Here is a 24,861-nt window from a genome sequence, read left to right as displayed (position 1 = left end):
TAAGACACTCTGAGATAGATACTGTATACAGATGCTGCATAGATAGATAGATAGATAGATAGATAGATAGATAGATAGATAGATAGATAGATAGATAGATAGATAGATAGATGATAGATAGATAGATAGATAGATAGATGATAGATAGATAGATAGATAGATAGATAGATAGATAGATAGATAATAGATAGATAGATAGATAGATAGATAGATACAAATGAAGAGCAATGAAGAACAAATGACAGACTTTACTAAGCAGTAATCTTGCTGCAGCATTAGTTTTACAATTAGCATTTACTAGTTACTAGCTTCATCATTTTACTTCATGATGTAACATGTCTCTCTCACTATAGTAAGGATACACCGTCCTGAAATACAGTAGCTCAAGTTATTTTGAAACCAGCTGAAGTCTGTTTTTGTTTTTCAATTTTGAGAATCCTCAGATTGGATAGATGTGTATTTTAACAATTAAAAACATACTGTATTAATAATAACAATGATACATGTACGAATCAATTATTATTAGGCGCAATATAAAGGTAAGTTATCATTTAACCTGTGCACATGTGAGCTGTAAATTAAGCAATCTGCACTTTTTGTGGGCACCTACTGTATATCCAGATAATGACTCGATTCTTGCAGTAAATTATATAGATATTTCTCTGAATGCATACTTTAATAAACATAGATACATTGGACATTAGGTAAGTTAAGGGGTTTTGGTCTGTGTGGTTACCATCTTGGAAATCCACATTATGAAACATTACAGGGTGTTAACAAGTAATGTTACACAATTCTAAGGATCTCTAGAAGCAGTAACAGAGAGAAACATTATAATACAGAATTATGTTCTAGTAAATTTCTATTTAGTGAACATCAGATGGGGTATAAAAACTGGAAAGGGCCCTCATCCACAAAACATCTTGCTTACTTCTGTACTGTAAAATTCCTGCACTGACATTTTTATCCTACATCAATGGGGTGGGTATAGGCTTACATAATTACTATTTTTATATAGTACCAATATATTAGGACTTTTTATATACTTACAGTTCCTTATCTCAGTGTAGCTTGCATGGACCCTGCATTCAAACAAAACCTGTCTAAAAGCAAACTCAGGAATCTGGAGCTTTTTTTATAATCAAAGTTTCCCTTTAACAACTGTGTGTGTGCAGTAGGGACTAAAAGAACATGCATATACAGTATAAACATGCTCATCCATAATTGTGCTCTGACACATTGTTTCTTTTAAGGCCAACATTCTACACTAAATATAGCACACCAAGGAAGAAGGCAATACAGCCATCCAGACTGTTTTGTCTGTATTAATTTATCTGCTAAATAAGACGCCTATTACTCATCTGTTCTGTTAACATTTTCATAACCGACTGCATTGAAAAGGCAAAAAATAGAAAAAGCTTAGGAAAGTTAACAAGTATTTTCTTTTGAGAGCTATCAACACTGGCAAACTTTTTTAAACAGAATTAGTGATATTGTCTTGTGATATTTCTCAATATGATGTCACAATTACATTAAGCAATATCAAGCTCCAATGGACATGGACTGGGTGTGGTAGTCCATCTCTTCATGTCTTTATTCTCCCTCCCTTCTTCTGTTAGGATGTTGCTGGACTCCTTCTATTCTACATTTCTGTTTTTTCACTTTCCCTGCACCCTTTGCACCTTTTTACTCTTCCTTTCACTCTTACGTTTCTCTGCATTTATATTTTTGAACTCCTCTCCATTGCTGCAATGGAATTGGAGCAATGGAGAGGAGATCAAAAATATAAATGCAGAGAACGTAAGAGTGAAAGGAAGAGTAAAAAGGTGCAAAGGGTGCAGGGAAAGTGAAAAAACAGAAATTTTCAAATCTATCAGATGGAATTTTCAAATCTATCCGATAGATATTTGCCCCATATTCAGCCAGATATCAGTCAGGGTAGTAAGTCGGGGAGGTCTCATATACAACAGATAAGCTGCCAACTCAGTCTGAAGAGGTGGAATCAGCAGCTTAAATCTGCCCATATATGACCATCTTAGGTTACATTCTATCCATGTAGTAGGTCAATTACTGTTTTTGAGTCAGATTGTTTTAAAATTTCATACGCAGAAGTCACAGAATTCCAAAGGCCGACATGGGGCTGAAAAAATACCATGGTCGGCTACAACTGGGTCTTCAGATGCATAACCCTGTCCTAATTGTACAGTGCCCAAGAGTTACATGCTCAGGTACATGTCATTTTGGGAGTGGAAAAAATAGTGGAATTAGAAGTAGAGTTCCCCTTTAAATTTATAGATCCCCTAATTATTTATAGGGGCCCTGAAAAGGCAAATAGTCATAAATGCAGCAGCAAGGTTCAACAGGAGCACTGAATTTAATATCAGCTGCTACATTTTGCCAGATTTTAAATTTGTGACAAGGCACAATGGGCAGTCTACATGACCCTTGTCCTTACCAACTAAATCGTTATGACTGAAAGTAGAGGTAAACTAGAGAAAAAGTAGATGGTTGCATATATGAAAAAGTAAAGAAAAAGTAATTTTCATGAAATTAAAGTTTCCAGGGTGTACCAAAAGGAAAGCCGAAATATGAATGAATTACGATGAACACATTGTAACAGAACAAACTAGATGTTTTAATACATCCTGTGAGAGATTACAGACAGTGATAATGCTTTCCGAAAACAACACTGGAAAAAAGGGTATGTGGACATCTGTCTCACAATTGCTTGTTGGAAGAACAAAAGGAATAACGTAGGTGTATAATTTACATCTGATGGCTGCATGAAAAGAGCCCACAAAGAAAACTGCAGAAGCCCAGAAAATAAACAACATTATAATTCCTGACAAGGCACATCAATTTTGAATAATAGCACTTTATGTTCATAAATAAACTACAATTTGTGATTCTGTTTTTGAAAGGTGACATTATATGACAGGAACATGTTATAACTGTATAGGACATATAGCACTTGTAATAATGAATATAACATGTAGAAGAGCTGCAAATATACAGCTAATGGAAGGATCAATACATTTTTGCATATAAGCAACATTTTCAGACAGGCAGAAATTTAATCCCAGTCCCTGCAAAATAATCCCTGGCCCCATCCCTTCCCAAGGGCCTCATAACAGGTGTCAGACGGGAAGAGGATAATGATTCACTACATTCTTGTACATTTTTTTTTCAATTAAGTAAAATGTTTAAACCATAACCAAATGCTTCCTAAGATGCATAGACATATCTAGGTATAGTTTTAATTATGTAGTGTTACTTGTATACAAAGTGCTGTATATTTTTACAATATAGTAAAACAGACGGGGGACCCAAACACTACAGTATTACAAAGAATAAGTGCAAGTTGTTAAAGAGGAACTCTGGCTTTTAAAACAAAATTTGATAAAGAGGCCCATTTGATAGAGTGGCTTGAGAAAAGACCGGGAATGGCCAAGTGTTTGGGGTCAGAGCCCATGTCCCAATAAAGGCATTTTAAGAAAATAAATCACTGACTGGTGCTGTCAATAAGTAATGTTTCTACTAAAGTGGCCCATATAACACAGAACCCCCTAATATACCCATTACAGTTACCTGTTTCTTCAAAAAGTATGAATAAATGCTTTTTCTATGCTGAACTCTAGCTGTTTAACAGTTCTTATCTTTGTGCATCTTTTGAAATCCTGGGTAGGGAAGGAGGGACTAAAACACTGATGTTACAAACTTTAACAACTACTCCACAGCTTACAGACAGTATGCAGGAACAACATAACCCACAATGCATTGCACTGTGATGTTCCATTCCTTATTGAAATCATGTGTGCAGGGAATTGTGGGATTTGGAGGATGCAGGCTGAGTACAGATGGCTGTTGATACAAAGTAACAGTAGTCAGCCAGCTCAGCAAAGTTGTCAGAAAGATCAGCAGGAGAGCAGGGGGCTAGGCTTAGGGAACTGTCAGAAACCATTAAAAATCATGAAAAGTCTGCATATTTTTTAAATTATGTATATTGCAAAGTTGTTCGGAATTATGTTTACTTTTAAAAAAGCTTAAGTTATGTTTTTGTGGAGTTCCCCTTTAAGAAACAGAGAAGAAGGGAGGTCCTTGTCCCACAGAACTTACAATTAAAATGGGTGGGTAACCCAATCTGAAGGGGCCAAATTGGCATCTTATATCTTAGATTTGATTAGAGGTGGTATAAATTAATCTAAGAAAAAATATGCATTAGATCTAGGTCTGAATATTACTAATTAGTGAAGCAGTGTCTATACATATCAGTATGTCATCTTCTTACAAATAAATGGATGACTTTTTCCGAAGACAGAGTACAGAACTTTGAGGCACCCAAAACGTGCTTAACTGAAGAGGAGAATTCGTTAGCATACGCAACAGAGGAGGATGCAGCTTGATTATAGATACTAAGGCAATGGAGAATGAAATCTGTATTAGAATGGTGGACAGTATTAAAAGGATATATTCAGGAGGATGGGAATACAGTACTTGGCAATCTGAAAATCACAGTAACTTGACATATCTGTTTTTTCCCGGAGCATCAGATCATGCTTTTTTTCAGCTAAATAAAATTCTACCATGGATTTATGAAAATCTTTGCAGCAAGCAAAACCGTAATTTTGCTATGAAAGGAATTAAAAGGTTTTGGTCATTCTAAATCACCATAGATTAATGATCCATGGGAATTCCTGGCCTTCTGTCACCATGGTTTTTGATCAAAGAAAATTCCCAATAAACCCCATGTGACATTAGCCTAAATTACAGATACAAAGCTACCGTTTGTATGCCCTTAGATAATAATGGGTCACTGCACATTTAAGATTTAAAATCACTTTATAAGACAGTTTAGTCCTACAAAAAATGGTCCTACATTTCGAATGGCTGCTTGGCTTAGCTGCCTATTGTGAGCATTGGAGTGAGATGCTTGAAAGCGAAATCACAGTCTTTATAATGGTAAATTGAGTATCATCCTCCTGTGAACTTGTAAAGAGACATGAAAGGGACATGAATTAATGGTTCTGGATAAGAACTTACTAAAATGCAGTGCAGTTTCAATGAACACAACACATGTAACATTTCGAAAGTCAGAAAATATCTGAAAGAGATTTTAGAATGAAAGACTGTGAAGAGACCTGCGTTAAACCACACCAGTTTTTTCTAACAAGTCAAAAGGTTAGCGTGTTTCCTTTGATTCCTCTGCTCAAATACCATTCCCTTGACAGACGTTCCAAATGAAGTGGTTATAAACTTTTATCAAGGCAGCTCAAGCACTTGAGGGGTGCAGACTGAGGGCACTCAGCCATGTGATTCAGAGCAATTGTATTAGAAACTCCAAGTCCCTTTCTTGCTGGCCAGTGGAAAAAGAAATCAATGTCTTTTTCTATTGTCAGTTTTTGTTTCCTTACATGGAATGGATTCTTAGTCTGACATTTCAATGGGCGTTAACATCTACCTTCAATACGTCTTGCACTTATTGATTTGTTATTAGAAACAAAGGTATTTTATCAAGCAGAATTCACAAGCAACTGAAATACATGCTTCTAGGTGACCTTCCCTCGTCCAAACCTCAAGATAACGTTCAAAAAGAGTGAAAAATAAGTTGTTGGAAAAATACATATGTTAGTTACTAGTGTTGGATAGATATATACTTAGCTATGCTATTGTTGGGTGAAACAGTAGCAACAAACTGCAAAAATTGATGTCGGACCTTTGAAATAAGAGAAAGATGGCTGTCACAACAATGCAACTTTTTTTTGCAAGGGTATTGTGATATTCTTTAAACAGTATGTGCCCAAATGAAAATTAAATCATCTGTTACTTTATTTAACTAACATGAAAATATTGATTCATGACCAAATAAGCAATTCAAAATGGTAAACATTATGTCCAAGTGGTTACGCATGTAGTAATGCAATACATAAAAGAATCTGGAATGTACTTGAAGTTTTAGGGGCAAATTCACTAAAGTGCGAAGCGCCTAACGCTGGCGTAAATTCGCTAGCGAAGTGGACCTACTCTAGCGCTACTTTGCACCCTACTTCGCAAGGGACGTAACAACGTTAATTCACTAACTTGCGCATTTTACTGAATGTTACCTCTTGCGCCAGACTTGGCTTCGCCACCTCAGACCAGGCGAAGTGCAATAGAGTAGATAGGGATTGCTTCAAAAAAAGTTTACATTTTTTTTTAAGTCCCAAAAAACGCTGGCGTCTTTTCCTTTTTTAAGGGTGATAGGCTGAAAAAGATCATACATTTTTTTGGGGTACCCTCCTTCCCCCCTACATTTCCTAACATATGGCACCTAAACTATACAGTGGCTACATGTGTAGGGCAATATAACAACTCTATTTTATCTTATGAAGCTTTCCCAGGCTTGTGTAGTGTAATGTATTTGCTGCTACATATACGTCCATTGTACTTTAACTTGGCGCCGTATGCAAATCAGGCATTGCTAGCGTAACTGCGCTTTCCTTGACGAATTAACGCTAGCGCAACTTCGCTACCTTTCGCCTCCCTGAGCGCAACTTCGGATTTTAGTGAATTAGTGGCGCCCTGGTGAAACTTCGCCTGGCCAAGTGCGGTGAAGTGTGGCGAAGCCTGCGCTAGCGCAACTCCGCAGGTTAGTGAATTTGCCCCATAGTTTGCTCTGTTAAAAATTTTTTATATGTGCTTTCGTTCACTGATTTTCCCATGACCTAACTTGAAAGCAAAAATAAATTTATGGATGATCGCTACAGCAATGATGATAATATCAGGGGCGGTTCTTTTGTTCTGAACCCTGTTCAGTATGACAGAGTCAATAAACAGCAGGGGATATCCCTTAAGCTGGCCATAGATGCAAAGATCCGATCGTACAAATCATCATACGATCGGACTTCCCCATCTCCCGACCTGCCACTAACCATGTGGATTGTAAACTGGTACTTATTAAAGCAAAACACACCCCTGCGACAGAATTACTGTGTTACTAAGACTTATATTTTTATCTCTTAGCAGAGTTGGTGGGACTCACATAAATATGTATATGAGTTTTCATGTGGGTTGTCTGCTATAACCAGGGAGAAAACACAATTGTTTCTGGCATCACCTGAATTTGTTTGAAGTATCAATATGTATGGATATTAGTTGTCTGTCGGTCTATCATCGGTCCAAATACACAGAAAAATAATAACAATAACAAAAAAATCTATTCTTCAAAAAAAGTCATACTAGTAGTAGACGTACACAAATGTTAGCAGTGTGTGTAATTCTATAGCCACACAGTTACAGACCACACACATACTGGTATTGGCCAAGAATTAACGAAGCGTGAATTGGTATGTATGGATATCGCATGTCAGTTCCTTGCCATGATTTCACACAGAAATTGTGGTAGCAATTAGAAATCCCATGAGGTTTCATTTTTTGTGACTATAATTAGTATAAAGTGCCAATGAGATCGAGTAGTACTTTCTAGTGGGAGAAAAATACACAGGTGTTATAAATATTGTCATATCTGTGATAATTGTTCGGCCTGTTCATATTAAACATGTTCAGTAAAATTATATATTTAAAAAAAAAACACAACAGAGCTTGCAATGTGGCTTCACTTGTGCCTATTAAACAGCCAAATTCAACAGGAAAAAAGTTTAAAGTATCATACAAATCTTTGCCATAATAATGTCCTGTGGCTATTTGGAAAAGTAATTCATAAATAAAAGCATCATGATATGGGGATGTTTTGTTTTGGGCATATTTATCACATACCAGGGATCATGGATCAGTTTCAATACATTAAAATACTTGAAGAGGTCATGTTGCCTTATGCCGAAGAGAAAATGCCCTTGAAATGGATCAGTTTCAACAAGACAACGACCCCAAACACACCAGTAAATGAGCAACATCTTGGTTCCTGACCAACAAGATTGACATTTTAGAGTGGCCAGCCCAATCCCTGGGACCAATAGAAAACTTGGGGGGTGACATGAAAAATGCTGTTTCTAAAGCAAAACCAAGAAATGCAGAAGAATTGTGGAATTTAACAGGTTGTTGGAAGTTGGTTGACTCAGCAATTCTCAGAAACAGTGGTTATACAACTAATTATTAGTTCAGGGATTCAAAGGAAAGCAAAACCTTGAAACATTATTCAGTTATACAGTGAATGTTTGAGTTTGTAAAGAAGAATGCAGACACCGCTATTCTTTGGAACAGCCTTATATTCCATTTTCTTCACTTTCTGTAAAGGAATAACCCACAATTGATACATTTATCTTCATGTTTTGAATTGGAATAGAATGTGCAGTGTTCCCAATGTATTCGCATATATGGAAATAAAAGCTATGATCCTGCTTTAGAAAGTTGGATAAAATTAAGTTGTTAAATTGTGTAAAACTGTCCATATGTGAGTCGGTCCCTCCAAACCAAGTTATTGGTCTATGTACAGGGCTCACTGACAAGACTGCTAGACCTACAGTATATATGGATGAAAAATAGAATAGGAGAGCAGTTCTCATCTCTGTCGCTGTAGGCCCCTCTGTATGATCCAGTCATTGGCCATAGGGACATCAACTGGATTAGCTTAATTTAGCCAAACTGTGGATGGCCAAATCAGGCCTAGATTCTTTTCATTATTTGACTTCAATAAAGATCTTTCAGCGTATGGCCAGCTTTAAGGTGGCCATACACATTCCGATAAAAGCTGCCGACAGACCGAGTCGGCAGCTTATTGGCCCGTGTATGGGGCCCCCTGATGGGCTTCCCCGATCGAGATCTGGCCGAAAGTCGGCCAGATCTCGATCGGATGGGACAAAAAATCCCGTTGGATCGCGGCCGCATCTGTTCGTTGATGCGGTCCCGCGGTCCGACCGCCTGTTCCCATTCGTTAGGATCCAATTGTTGGGCCCTAGGGCCCACGATCGGATCAGCCCGATCGCCAAACGAGCAGATCTCTCCATGTATGGCCACCTTTAGTCAGTTAAACTGGTCAGATCAGAGTAGCACACTTTTAGGACAATCCAAGTTTGCCCATGGCCTAGTAATTCATAGTGACCATGATATGTGTTTTTAAACATCTAACCCCGTAAATGCTATCAGCTGGTTGCAAGGGCAGTAGTATAACAATCAATAACTGGAGTATTTGATTTGACTGTACAATTATATCTAGTCTAACTCAAACGAATGCAAGGAATTGTTGCATGCTTTAACACTTGTTCAAAAAATGACATCCCCATTCAATAAAGTTGCATGAAAAGTGGATATACATCTAGCTTCCACGCAACAAGTAAAAAGCATTTAATATAGACTTGGTTTTCTTTTAAACCAAAGATGAAGAGGTATGGACTGATGGACTCCAAACTGAGGCCAGTCAAGAAAAAAGGAAAAACAATGTTTATTAACAACAGCATAGTGTTATCTGTTTTGTGCTGTATGCATTTAAACTTAGGCTCTTTGAATACAGCAGGAAATGTGTAAGACTGTATCATGGATGTTGTTTTCAATAAACATGTATTTTTTGCTTTATTAACTTGAGAATTTAGTCCATTCGCGTGTTACCTCTTTATTTTGGTTTATCTGCTCACCTGGCTGAAAGTATAGGGCTTGCACACCTGGACTTCATATTCGATTTCGTTTTAGCATTATGGTGGTTTTTTTCTAATTAATAAAGTGTACCCTACTGAAATTACATTATGTGATTTTTTAATTGCATTCTGAAGACAAGATGAATGTGGGTATGTAGAGTAAATGAGGCCTATGAAGCCTTTGTAAATGACACTGTGCATGGCACCAGGTGTTTCCTGGCCACAATGAACAAACTGTAACATGAAGGAATACACAGTTGCACGTATTGTAAACATAGACTGCATGATTCTTAAGTGCTAGACAGGTGATAGCTATCATTGGTTCATCCAAACATGCAAGGATAGTAATTGCACAAATTAAAATGGTGATTATGTGAACAAGAGAGGAAAACGCATGTTACATTTCAAAATGTGAGCAGTATATGAAAGAAGAATGGCAATAAAAACTGGTTGCAATAGTTTTTTGGGGGGTTAGGCAAAGGCAAATATTTTGACATCACAAGCTATTTTTTACTAATGAATACCATGTACCTTTCTTTATTAGCAAATGTATCAATTATAGAAAGGTTCTTGAGTTTGGTAGAGAAGTCAACAATAGAAATATTTCTTCTCATCGGTGCACTTAAAGGGGTTGTTCACCTTTAAATGAACTTTGAGTATGATGTAGAGAGGGATATTTTGAGACAATTTGCAAATGGTTTTTACTATGTAACAGCTTGCAGTTTAACGATTTGGTTGCTATGGTCCAAGTTACCCAGGTCCAGAGACTGGACTATGAGTAAGAGAGGCCTGAATAGAAAGATGAGAATAAAAAATAGAAATAAAAATACATTTGTAGCCTTACAGAGCATTTCTTTTTACATGGGGTTAGTGACCCCCATTTGAAAAACTAGAATGAATCAGAAGAACAAGACAAATAATTAAAAAAGGATAAAAAAAGAAAAAAATTAAAGCCAATTGAAAAGTTGCTTAGAATTAGCCATTCTATAACATACTAAAAGTTAACTTACAGGAGAATCACCCCTTGAAGATATTTGGAGAGTACGTGTGGAACCTGCATGAACATAGGAAATAACTGCTGGGGTCACATGATTGAGTGAGAATATACACTATTAATAATAAAACAGCATTTATTGCATTAGAAAGAGTTACTTTCGGGGCACATTTGTGTATAAAAAGTGGATGTGGTCATACTGGCTCCCCTAATTTGAATATCAAGCAGCACCCTCTGGTGGCATGAATGTGATAGTAAAATGGCTGCTTGCATTTATCAAGCAATAACTTTACAATGAGAAGCCATACACTAAAAATTGCAATGTCTTTTTAAAAGACAGATTTGTATTTCCCTATAGTATTTATGTACATCAGTTTAATTCAAAAATCACAGCTTTGTTTTGGTGATATCCTATGCAGTCACCCCAAATGTCATGGTCAAGATGCAGGTCATCTTAAAATAACTTGCTGCAAACGTGAATTTTGCATAACCAATGCAGGTAGTTACTGTATGCAAATGAGTGGTGGTGTATCATTAACTGGAAACCTGTTGCAAGTAGTCTTTAGGTAGCATGTGCTGGCCTGCTGTTTGATGTCAACATATAATTAGTGATGGGTGAATGTATTCACAAATTTCCAGCGAAAATTTTATGCCGTTCAGCCTGTTCCTGTAATAAGTGAGTTACCATTTACTCTACATACTGACACTGCAGCATGGAACTGACTTCACTTGCAGTCAGGCACTAACCACAGTTCTAGCTGGCAGTAAAATACTTTTATTCCATATGTCCAGACTCATAATATGATTGCACGTACCATTTCTGTTTTTAACAAATACAACGGAAAGAAGGAGCCAAGAGGCATGTATATTGTATGTTAAAATGAAAACGTACCCTCTCTATTAAGTAGAAATTAAACTTTTATCAAAAAACTTTTTTCTTTTTTTTTTAGAATTTTTCAGTATAACAAAAGGTAAAATAAAACTGCCGACCTATGAAAAATTAGAATTCAGACATCAAAACTCACAGAGGAATGTAAGAAAAGGAGTTTGCTACCTGCTGATTGGTTGCTACGGGTTACTAGAGTGGTGGCAAACTTCTCACCTTTTATCACTATGGTAATAAGTCAAATCATTTTTTTTTCTCTTTGAAGACTTTCGCTAGTCATCCTGGCTCAATTCACAATTGAGAAAACTAGTCGGAATGACTAGTAAAACTTCTTCAAAGAAAGAGAGAGGGGGAAAAGTGCAAGTCCTGTTGATTTGGCTTATTACTATAGATATACCATGACCTGGATGAATGAGAACCTTCACAGACACCTCTTATCACATAATCTCTTTAGTGATTTCATAATCCAGAACTGGTCAGTCTGTTCAACCCAGGTCTGCAGGAACAAGGTGCCACGTTAGCTGTTGCTACTATTCATACTAGCTAATACAGGATGTTTTAAATCAGCAAACAGCTGGCTGTGTGGTCCCTGCTCTACTATGTCTACCAAATCTGGGTCATTTCTGCTTATGGCTCACAGGCCAAACAAAATCCTTCACTGCTATCCTGTGGGTTTGTCTTTGCCTGTCAGTGATAAAGTGCTTGCATTTTCTTTCACACTAAAATGTACAACTATAAACCTGCAAGTTTAAACAGACACAAGAAATTATTCACAATATACGTTATTGGGAGGTTCTAAAACAAAAATGTTCTAATAATGGGAGTGGTTCAGAAACTTGTACTGTCTTGTACTGGAGCCTGCTATATACTGTGCTAAGCACTTGACTGCTCCATCTTGAACTCAATCATTTGCATGCGGTCAAATAATATTTTTCTCTGTAGTAAAAGAAATAAAAGCGCAAAGAGACAAAGGATCTTTTCTAAGTGCAGTATTTAGTTGTAGTTCAACATATCCCTGCATAAAAAGTTACACTCACAGAATAAAATATTTCAATAATCTCTTATCTGTCTGTATTTGTCCTTCTCAGTCCCACTCTGTGTGTGTCCAGTGCTCGGAATCAGTCCTGTGCCGGCAAATAATTTTTCTATGGTCAGGATCTCGAGTTCTCTTGTTTAACACTCATTTGCTGAGGGACTTCAGACAGATAAACGGACTCCTCGCTCTTGTCCAACGCGTTTCACGGATTTCGATCCGCTTTCTCAAGGACTGCATGTCTTCTACATCACTTCCTTATACTGGTCATCATTAACCCTTACCATTGTTAACCCTTCCCTAAAATATTTTTATACTTTTTATTGAATATCAAAACACCATCATAAATTAATTTAAAACCGATTAAATGTATAAATTAAACACAATGGTGCCGAATGGTTTGAATGCGGATATAGATCTCGCAGCATTCATGGTTTAAATTGATCGTTTAGTGTTATGCATTGAATATGAATAGGTTTTGGAAGGGTTTAAATGTGGATATAGACCTAACAGCATGTATGGTGTGAGTACATTTTTTAGTGCTATGAATTGATTTTGAACATGTTTTAAAATGGTTTTAAGAAAATGTAATAGTGAATTTATGGCTATGAAGATTTTCATTCATCCAGGTCATGGTATATCTAGTATAGGTAAATCTAAAAACAACTGGACTTGCTGAGTAATCAATGAAGACATTTATATGCCGAGAACTTCCCACACCAGTCAGTTGAACTGAAGAAGCTGCTCGGATGAGTAGTGAAACGTCTTCATTGATTACTCAGCAAGTCCAGTTGTTTTTAGATTTACCTATACTAGAAATAGTGAATTTAATCGGACAAGAGCGAGGAGTCCGTTTATCTGTCTGAAGTCCCTCAGCAAATGAGTGTTAAACAAGAGAGCTCGAGATCCTGACCATAGAAAGATTATTTGCCAGCACAGGACTGATTCCGAGCACTGGACACACACAGAGTGGGACTGAGAAGGACAAATACAGACAGATAAGAGATTATTGAAATTTTTTATCCTGTGAGTGTAAATTTTTATGCGGGATATTTCGAACTACAACTAAATACTGCACTTAGAAAAGATCCTTTGTCTCTTTGCGCTTTTATTTCTTTTACTACAGATTTCTATATACTAGGAGCTGGAGTACTCCAACACTAAAAGCTGCAGAGCGGGGAAACTAACATTATTGAAACAAACAGTGATTCCCAATAACTTCATCTCCAGGAGCGCTGCAGGTGGTAAATTGGTGTTTTTTAAAATAATATTTTTAACCATTTTCTACAGCAGCAAAACTAAGTGCATATATATATACATATATATATATATACATATATATATATATATATATATATATATATATATATATATATATATATATATATATATTATATCTGAGTGTTTGGGCCTGAAACACTCAGATATAATATACCTGTACATGTTTTTGTTTTAATATTCTGTATATGACTCTGGCACACACACACATGCACACTCACACATTATATATACACACTCACATATCTCCCATTGTGCCTTTTTATAAGAAACTGATTAAAGCTGATTAAAAGTCTGATGGTTGCCCCCCTGTTGCGGTGTATCCTGGGAATATACCCTATTTGGTTTGTTTAATGTTCGAAGGAAAACTATACCCCCCCAAAGTGAATACTTAAGCAATAGTTTATATCAAATTAAGTGGCATATTAAAGAATTTTACCAAACTGTTACATCTCTTGCCTTGAACCACAATTTCGTGATGGTCTCTGTGCTGCCTCAGAGATCACCTGACCAGAAATACTTCAACACTAACTGTAACAGGAAGAAGTGTGGAAGCAAAAGACCCAACTCTGTCTGTTAATTGGCTCATGTGACCTAACATGTATGCTTTGTTTGTGTGCACCGTGAATCCTCGTATCCCAGGGGCGGTCCTTATTTTCTATTTCTGATTACCCATTGGCACATACTACTAAAAAAAGTATATTGTTATGAAAATGGTTTAGTTACATGAAGCAGGGTTTTACATATGAGCTGTTTTATGCAATATATTTTTATAGAGACCTGTATTGTTCGGGGGGGTATAGTTTTCCTTTAAAATGATTTTTAGCAGAAAATCTTTCTAGCTGTTCTACATATAAAGGAACAGGGTGACTACACAGCAAACAATTAAAACCAAGTCACAGGAAATTACATTGTTGTATTATTTTGGTAGACTATAAACAAAAAAGACATTGATTTAGCAGTACAGTAAAAATACAAACTAACTGGTCAGATAGATAAACATATAAGGATAGCTGTAGAATAAAATGTAACAGATCAGACAGCCAAAGCAATTATGTTGTTCCCTTATGTACAAGATGTGAATTAGATGTGGATTCCTAAAAACCTAACGTTTTAGATCAGAATTAGTGATGGGCGAATAAATTTGACAGGCATAGATTAGCATAGAATTTTCGTGTTTCGCCTCACACAAATGTTTTCACGAAAATTCGCCTGCAAAAAAATCCACCGCGCAAATAAAATTGTTGCGCAACAAAATTATTCGGACACCCATTGACTTTAATGCATAATGCGAATTTTCGCGTTCAGATTCGCTGATCACTAATCAGAATTAAAGTCTTCGTATTTCATGGACAATACAACATCAACCACTACAAGAGTAGGTAAGAGTTAGGTAGGATTATGGCCAATGTCAACAAAATAAATCAAAATCAGACGACAAGATGTTGCTTTTGGTCATATTACTGGGGGCTTGAAGTAACACCCTTTCCAAGCAGAGTAGCACTGGAAAAGATTATTTTGTCACAATACAAAGTATGTGAGGGATTGCGTCTTCCTTGTCAAACAATACGGTATTCAGTGAGAATCTGCTATATGTCAAAATAGGCTTGATGCACAGACTGAGTTGTTTTCTTTTCCTACAATACAATACAAGCATATTTTACGGCCCATGTAGAAATGGTATACAGGTGAACTCATTTACTAGCTGCACATTAGTTTAATCAGCAGCCATTTAACCTGCCAGATTTTGAGATGTGGTAGGAAACACACACGGAAATAGCGAGAGCATACAGACTGCTTCAATCAATTGCACAGGACTGAAATGGACTCAACTGGACTCTAGTGCAGCAATACAGGTATGCTAACCACTGAGTCCGTCTGTTGTCTTATTCCATCTATGATGCTAGGTTTACAACTATATTGTTGAAGTATTAAAGTAAAATGTAATAGTGACAGGCTAGATTGTGTTAAAGAAAAGTGACTTTTTAATTAAGTCAGACCAGATTCTTTAAGTCATCACTGACACAGAGAAGTGTAAATGTACAGTCCAATGTGTACATATACATGAGCTAATAAACAGCATGTCTAAACCTGGAGGCCTGGTTTCCTCTGTTCCCCTTACTGTATATTCATGTTGGCAGAGCTAATAGACTCCAAGCACAGCTAAGTGACTGTAATGGCTGATGCTATCCCACCACTTCAAAGCATAAGCCTCTGCCAAACTGCAAAAGTAGGAATGCTCAAAACTTTGTAAACGTTTTATGCAAAAAAAAGAATTTCTGAGACACCCCATTTAGGTCATGTACTCTTAAGGTTTAGTGGATGAATAAACAATCTTCACAAAAGCATGTATAAAAGTGGTCAGAGAAATGGCTGCACATTCATTTTGTATAACCCCTGTTTCTGCCCATCCTACAAAGTAGAATAGGTAATCACAAAACCAAACCAATAAAAACGATATTAAAGTCTTTTTATTTATAGTGGTTTTCAGCTATATCTAGAGCACCTCAAATTTTCCCTTCAGACTCTACAGGTCACTCCCCAACTGGTTCTGTAACATCATCTCGATGCAGCTGTTTCCCTAAAGTCAGTGGCATAATAAGATGTTACTGGGTCCCACAGAATAATAATTTGAAGGGCCCCCAAACTCTCCAGACGTTGTCTCTTTTTACCAATATATATTAAAATTACTAATTAATAAGGGCCTCATGGAGCCCCTATACCTCCTGGCTCCCCCTGCAGCCGCAGGGTCTGCTTCTTCTATAATTACAGACCTGCCTAAAGCCATAAAAGAGTGTAAAGCTGTTGTAGTGTTAACAGCCACCATGGTTGACCACTTCCATTCCCAGCCTTTCCCTAGGTAATTGGGAAGTAGGTGCATGTGTACTTGAAAATGGCCCACTTTTCTGGGCCACTGGGCATGCGCATGGTCCTTATGGTCACTGATCCTGGAGACAAGAAACAGAAATGCTAATTTACTCATCATCCATTTAATTTACTAGTATGTATTTGGACTATGGACGCTGAAGCTGACCTTGCAAAAAAGTGCTAGGATTCTGCCAAATTTCAAACCTAATCTTGAATTTGGTGGATCCCTAACGTACAGATTCCAGACAAATAAGGAGTAGCCCTGGTAGCCCTGGTGGGATAGTCTACAACAGTGGTCCCCAACCAGTGGCTTGACCTCTTGGATGCTCTACAAGTGCTTATTTTTGAATGGAAAGATTTGTTGCATAAAAACCAAACATAGCCTCCTGTAGGCTGCCAGTTCACATAGGGGCTATGAAATAGTAAATCACACTCCTATTTGTTACCCCCCAGGAACATGCTTCATGCTTCTGTTGCTCCCCAACTCTGTTTACTTTAATTTTGGCTCACAGGAAGGAATGGTCGGGGAACCCTGGTCTACAACAATCTGTAACACCAGTCATCAGTGATTCCCCACTGGAAAGAAATTTTGACTGAAGCAATTCTTGCAGCAGTCTTCATGAGTCATTGATGTAACTGACAACGCCTTATGTAACTGGGCCCAAAGGCAACAAAGCTTAAATTCTGAGTGACATTTTGACAGCACTTAAAAACAAAGTTAAATGTTAACTAAAATAAAAACAGCAGGAAGAAATACATTTGGGCTCAGGAAACACCTCTTTCTTGAATTAATATTACTAGCAATGGCAATTTATTTATCTATGGAGATTCCCTCCCTATTTGCACTGACTGAATATGAATATTCTTTTAATTAGTATTTTTTGCTCAGGTGACTTTGTATTATATTTATTTTCTATACTATTATTATTATAATATATAATTGATTCCCAAGTTGGGGACGTTAATACACTTGACATGTGGCACAGTGCTAAGCATGCCTTGAACCGCTCAGATCTAAGTTTGGATTCTGATCAGGGCACTGGCCCATGGAGTTTTTATGTGGTCATGTCGACTGTGTGGCATTTCTTCAAGGGCTTAATTTCAACCAAAAAACTCTATTGGTATGTATGCATGTGTCCATACTTGACTCTGTGTAACAGGGAATTTAGATTGCAAGAACAGAGGGTGTCAGGGCCCGAAGGCTCAGTTTGAAGTAGCGGACCAAGGAGGAAGCTTTGAGGTTTCCAAACACAGTTTGCGGTACAAAATGGGGTCAAGAAGAAGGGTAGTCAGACGGGCAAAAGATCAGTTCAGGCAGCAAGGATTTGTAATCGGGAAACAGGCAGAAGTCGAGATCAAGAGTCCAAAAACACTCCGCATCCAGGAAAACAGTGAAGTAGAACCTATTCACGGGCAAGGGCTGTAGGCCTCAGACGTCCTTTTAAAGCTGAATTTTGGCACCAAAACGTGCGTGGTGACGTCATGCGTCATGTGCTGATGTTGCACGTCGACGCTGCACATTTTGCCGCCGGCATCATGATGTTTGACTCTGGCAACAAGTCGCTGCGTCCAAAACGAGGTGCTGGCGTCGAATTCCCAAGTGGTCTGCCCTGAGCGCCGCCATTTTGGATAGGACGCTGGCGGGGAAGGACGCGCCGGACCGCGCTCCTTACAGAGGGGACCCATCACTGCATTCAAGCAATGTTCTTTCATCTTGTACTTTTTTTTGGCAAATCTGAAGTAGCAGCTAGATAAACAAAAATATGCTTTGCAATTAACCATTAATATGTAAAATGTGACAGCACACCTATTGTGATGGATTAAGACCAGAAACCGATTTAACAAATTAGGTTTGTATAATCTGTAGTAGCATGTGTACGTTGGAGACGGAGTGTTCTGCAGTGTGTGCGCGCCCATCAATAAGATGACTGTGCTTTTACGTTAGGAACAAAGATGCCTTTATCAATTCTCAAAGTCTGTAGGACAAACCATTCATGCTGTCAAACCCCCTAATACCCTTTCAGCAAATAATGAAATCCACCAGTGACAAATGTCAACATACTAATGTGTTAAATGCAGAACAAAAGTCACATTCAGAGGAAGAACCTCATTTCACATAATATCAGACCTCCAGTTTGAAGCAAGTTTACAGCATCCCACGGGTTATGCATCTCCAAACAGAAACTCATTATTATAGTGCTTGGAACAATAAAGGCTGCTTTACTCGGAATGTGTACTGATTTGGTTTGTTTTGGAAACCTTTAGCATTCTGAGTCTGCACGATACTTGTAAACCATCAGATGCCTGGAGGTTTTGTTTCTTTATTTACAACTTAAGCTACTACACGTAGCCCCATGACCAGGGCAGTGTTTTAAAACAGATGGACCTAAGATCTATGTACACATACTGATTTTTCTGAAGTAAACATTCACCAAACACACAAAGGGCATACAATGCACAAATATCAATACACACATTTCATATACCCTTTCTGGCTCCTTACTTGCTTGGACTATTTTTTGCTCTATTTTTTATTCATATCATCTACAAAGAACTGCCTGCTCCAGGGGGGAACTTTTAGCGAAGGTTTTTTAGTTATGCCTAAAAAATTATAGTTAATGTTTTTTTCAATGGGGGACTGCTGGGGGAAAAGTGTTATTTACTTTAGTTCTGCCAACAATTGAGCTTGCATCCTGCTACATATGTGCCTCCCTTGAGTCATGACATTTTGGAAGTGTGTAACGGAGAATAAGCCAACAATGGTAACCATCTGTGTCAGGGATAACTAAGGAGGCGATTTATTTAAAGGCAAGTTTTCGTTTTGTTCACGATTTGAGTAAAATCTGGCAGAGAATGCAAAATGCTAATCTACTGGAGTATATGCATTGGAACCCTACAAAAATGTGGGATTTATTTATTAGCAGATAATTCTTCATTTTATTAATCTTCTGCAGCACTGTATGAACAGTAAGGGTAATGGCTCATAAGGTGCTTTTAATCTGAAACTATGGTGCCAATGTACCTGAAATAGCCCCCAATTACTTATTAATGTAATTGCTTGAAAGCCATTCAGCAGGCGCCTGGAAACATGGCAGTCCATGTTTTTTTTTTTTTACTGAAACAAAGATTGTTCAGTATCATGGTTTAGGGGAAGGCTACAAAAAGCTATCTCAGAGGTTTAAACTGTCAGTTTCAACTGTAAGGAATGTAATCAGGAAATGGAAGGCCACAGGAACAGTTGCTGTAAAACCCAGGTCTGGCAGGCCAAGAAAAATACAGGAGCAGCATATGCGGAGGATTGTGAGAATGGTTACAGACAACCCAAAGATCACCTCCAAAGACCTGCAAGAACATCTTGCTGCAGATGGTGTATCTGTACATTGTTCTACAATTCAGAGCAATTTGCACAAAGAACATCTGTATGGCAGGGTGATGAGAAAAAAGCCCTTTCTGCACTCACGCCACAAACAGAGTCGCTTGTTGTCATTTAGACAAGCCACAGTCATTTTGGAACAAAGTGGACTGATGAGACAAAATTTAGTTATTTGGTTATAACAAAAAGCTATTTGCATAGCAGAAGAAGAACACTGCATACCAAGAAAAACACCTGCTACCTACTGTCAAATATGGTGGAGGTTCCATGCATGTCCCCCAACTTGAATGTCATGGAAAATCTATGGGATGATATGAAGCAGGCTGTCCATGCTCGGCAGCCATCAAATTTAACTGAACTGGAGCGATTTTGTACGGACGAATGATCAAAAATACAGCCATCATCAAAGGCTATAGGAGGCGTCTAGAGGCTGTTACATTTGCAAAAGGCAACTCAATTAAGTATTGATGTAATATCTCTGTTGGAGTGCCCAAATTTATGCACCTGTCTGATTTTGTTATAATGCATATTGCATATTTTCTGTTAATCCAATAAACTTTATGTCACTGCTGAAATAGTACTGTTTCCACAAGGCATGTTCTATATTAAAAGGAAGTTGCTACTTTGAAAGCTCAGCCAATGATAAACACAACTCCAAAGAATTAAGAAGGGATCCCAAACTTTGTCATATGACTGTATTGAACCACTGAACAGGCATGTTTTGTAAAGCAATGTGTATAGATGTGTAGCTGCTACTTAAATACAGGTACGACTGTACATCTGCACAAGGAAGGGATGGTCTGCAAATACATTAAAGAAACCAGGAAGCAGAATAAGCATCTGTTCTGTGCCTAGTAGACAAAGTGGCATCATTATTATCTTATGTACTCACTGATGGTCAGTTGCACAATATTAATATGCTAGAATAATGGTACAGTGGCTAAGAATGTGATACAAATGGAGAAACTGAAACAATCACTAATCAACTGGACTATAGAACCTCAACAATCACTAATGACACAATGAAGTGTCCTGCAACTGTGTTCAGTTTTGCGTGAAAAAGTGTCAGGCAGATGCAAGCAAAGTGAACAGCAGAGTATTGAGTCAGTTTATGGGGGCACTGTGTTTTTTTTGCCAACAGAGGACCTGCCACATGGGCCCTAAGCATAAAATTTCCTAAATGTGGGAAATGCCCAGGTACTCTTAGCATTATGCAAGTGCCAAGAGGCACCTGAACAGTTCATGTCTGGATAACTGTATCAGCTTTGAATGACTGTAGCTGCCATCTACAGACATCCTGCAATGTCTACAGTTTTTATATAGCTTATTACATCTAAACATTGTTTTGGTCAAAACAAAAATATTTACACACAATCAGCACATGACAGATGCCCTTTATTATAGGAGTGAGTATATGGTAGAACAAGAAGGCCTTTGGGATAATGGCAAATGAGTAAAGTTAAATTACAAAAGTAAGTATAGTGACAACATTTTAACTACCTTCTTTATTTAGGTCTATTCAAAATGGAAACGTTACTTTACATCTGGCATGTACAATGTATACAATTAGACATGACTGCCATATTACTTACAGAATTATCATATATTATTGTTAAGCAAGTCAGTATTAAACAATCAGGCAGCATGTTATAAAAGCTTAAGTTTACCATTCACCCACCAATAAACACCTCTCCTTGTAAATTCCTCCTTATAATAACACTTAGGGGCCATTTACTTAGTTTGAGTGAAGGAATAGAATAAAAAGAACTTTGAATTTCGAATTTTTTTTTTGGCTACTTCGACCATCGAATTGGCTACTTTGACCTTCGACTACGACTTCGAATCGAACGGTTCGAACTAAAAATCGTTCGACGATTCGACCATTCGATAGTCGAAGTACTGTCTCTTTAAAAAAAACTTTGACCCCCTACTTCACCACCTAAAACCTACCGAAGTGCAATGTTAGCCTTTGGGGAAGGTCCCCATAGGCTTTCTAATGTTTTTTTGATCAAAGAAAAAACGTTCGATCGATGGATTAAAATCCTTTGAATCGAACGATGCGAAGGATTTAATCGTTTTTATATTTGCGCTAAATCCTTTGACTTCGATATTTCGAAGTCGAAGGATTTACATTCGGCAGTCGAATATCGAGGTTTAATTAACCCTCGATTATTCGACCCTATGTAAATCTGCCCCTATACGTTACTATACAGGAAGCTTGTTGTTTGCACTCCTGACACTCAAGAATGAACTTTTGATTAGTTAGAAACAAACATTATATATACACAGGGTGAGGAGGCAGAATCACTCAAAATAGGGATATTTGACCAAATTATTAAACTATATACTGGCTTTGGCAACAGGAATAAAGGTGCCAGAGAATATTGAATATTTAGGATTCAAGATTACCAATATACATAACAGTTTGCGGTTAGAAGATTGGCTCTAACAACAACTGTACAGTGCACTAAGCCACTCATACTTCTTGGTGGAATCAAAGCAGGCCTCATTACTTTATACATTTTGTTTTCTGCAAGCGACAGTGATATCGTTAACCTGCTAAATTTTAGCAAACATTCTGCATATTTATAGAAAAAGAGCTACAATTCCACCCTGTTCTACAAAACTCTCCTTATATCATGTGCAAATAAATGGATTCCATTGACCTTTTCATCTTATCACTAATAACAGTGGCTTTCTTTCAAACCAGTATTTTTAAAGTGAAAGTTCATTTTTTAATCTAGCATGGTGAAATTCTGCCTATCTGGATGCTTGGAAATCATCAATACTGATTGGTTTAACAGAGCAGTAAGTAAGCAAGATGTAATATCTGCAAGTAGTACCCTCACTCATTTGCAAGTCATTTGGCTAAGCATGAACCGAACCCAAACCAAACAAAACATAAAACAAGATTTAAGGTCCCTAGCCTTTGTAATTCCCCAGCTGCTTCCTACCTTTACACCAACGCTTAAGTGAACTGCTAGAAAAGCTTTCCAGACATGTGGGGACATAACATGGATGCATAAATCTGTATGCCATGTACCTGACATTCTTTTGTACTCGAAATAAAAAAATGTTTCTTTGGGAAGAAATAAAAAAAGTGTAAAAAATCAACAATAGTTCTTTGTATGTCCCCTTCCATTACAATCCACAGCCCTATGGCTGGTTGCCAAGTATGGCCTGTGCGTGTATGTATATGGATGTGTGTGTGTATATATATATATATATATAGATATATATATATACAAAGTGAGTGAATAAGTGAGAGCGAGTGTGAGTGTTGCAATATAATATCTGGACCCACATAAAAAACATCCATGTAGTTGTTATGTATCTCTGAAATATAAGGGGAGATAAAGGAATTGAAGTATATTGAAAGTGCTACTGATCTGATCAAAATTGCTCTGCCCAAACACACATTCTTTGAAGTAGAGTTTTATTAGTGATTAAATATCAGCAATTGTGCATATTTTCAAAAGTCCATGTGAGTACAGGCATGGGACCCGTTATCCAGAATGCTCGGGACCTGGGGTTTTCCGGATAACGGATCTTTCCGTAATCTGGGTCTTCATGCCTTAAGTCTACTAGAAATTCATTTAAACATTAAATAAACCCAGTAGGCTGGTTTTGCTTCCAATAAGCATTAATGATATCTTAGTTTGGATCAAGTACAAGGTACTGTTTTATTATTACAGAAAAAAAGGAAATCATTTTTAAAAATTTGGATTATTTGGATAAAATGGAGTCTATGGGAGACTACCATTCCGTAATTCGGAGCTTTCTGGATATCGGGTTTCCGGATAAGGGATCCTTTACCTGTACTATAAACCACATAAAAATATACCCACTTCACATATTCTATAGACTGGCACTGCCCTGACTAACTAACCTGCATTTTTCTTGAAAATCGTGGCTGTGTTGGCCCTACAGGATGATTCTCCGTAACTGTGACTTTTGTAAGGGAGAAATCTTAAGACCAACATATGTAATTAAAGTCCTAAGATCACCATTAAAGGGCATTTTTGATGCTAAATAGATGTCGCATTACATTTTTTTTACTAACAAAATATGTAATTAAGGCCACTGAGACGTTTTACATTGACTTATCTGGTTTTATGGGCAAATGTTTCATCCTACAAACAATATTACAAATATCTGTTTTCTAACAATGCCAGTTTGTTTTCGATCCATTCATTCTTATTTAGTTGTTTACATTGCAAACAAATACGTTTGTATTCACAAAACAAATCTTTGTGCATGTTCTTCTGCATACAGAATCACAAAGAAAAAAATGACTGATGTCATGTAGTGTGGGTTATATCATCTGGCATGAAGGTACTGGCAAATTTCAAGCAAAGAATCTAACTCTAATAAGGAAAGCTAAACCCTAAAAATGAATATGGCAAGAAATGACATATTTTAGATATTGAACTTATTGAACCAGCCTAAAGGTTTAGCATCTCTGTAGCAGTAATGATCCAGGCCTTCAAAGTTGTCACAGGAATTTCCAATCTTGGATTTATTTAGGAGTGACGCACATGCTCAGTGGGCTTAGAGCAGCTGTTGAGAAGCTAAGCTTAGGGGTCATCATAAATCATCAAGCAGAAATACAGGTTTGTCTATCATATAAGCTGATGCTACAGGACTGATTATTAAATTTTGCTGCTAATTGGGCTGGTTTATGATCTGCCATGTACTAGGCATATTTATCAAGAATTCAATTTGTGAGTTATCTGAGAGTTATTATACCACAGATAGGGGCACATTTACTAAGCTCAAGTGAAAAACTCTAATGATCGAGTTTAAGTCCAGAAAAAACTTGAATCACTCAAATTGATCGAGTTTATGTCCTGAAACTCAAATTGA

The 24,861-nt window shown here is 37.3% G+C and overlaps 1 pseudogene across 1 annotated transcript in view; it reads right to left on the bottom strand.

Moving 5' to 3' along the window:
• Window positions 1-24,861, bottom strand: part of LOC108704896 — a 237,947-nt pseudogene that overhangs the window by 157,351 nt on the left and 55,735 nt on the right. The window lies entirely within an intron of this gene.

This window comes from Xenopus laevis, chromosome 1S, assembly GCF_017654675.1.
Source record: "Xenopus laevis strain J_2021 chromosome 1S, Xenopus_laevis_v10.1, whole genome shotgun sequence".
NCBI classification, from domain to species: Eukaryota; Metazoa; Chordata; class Amphibia; order Anura; family Pipidae; genus Xenopus; species Xenopus laevis.
Note: the sequence above shows the minus strand (reverse complement) of the source record. Positions and strands in the feature narration are given on the sequence as shown.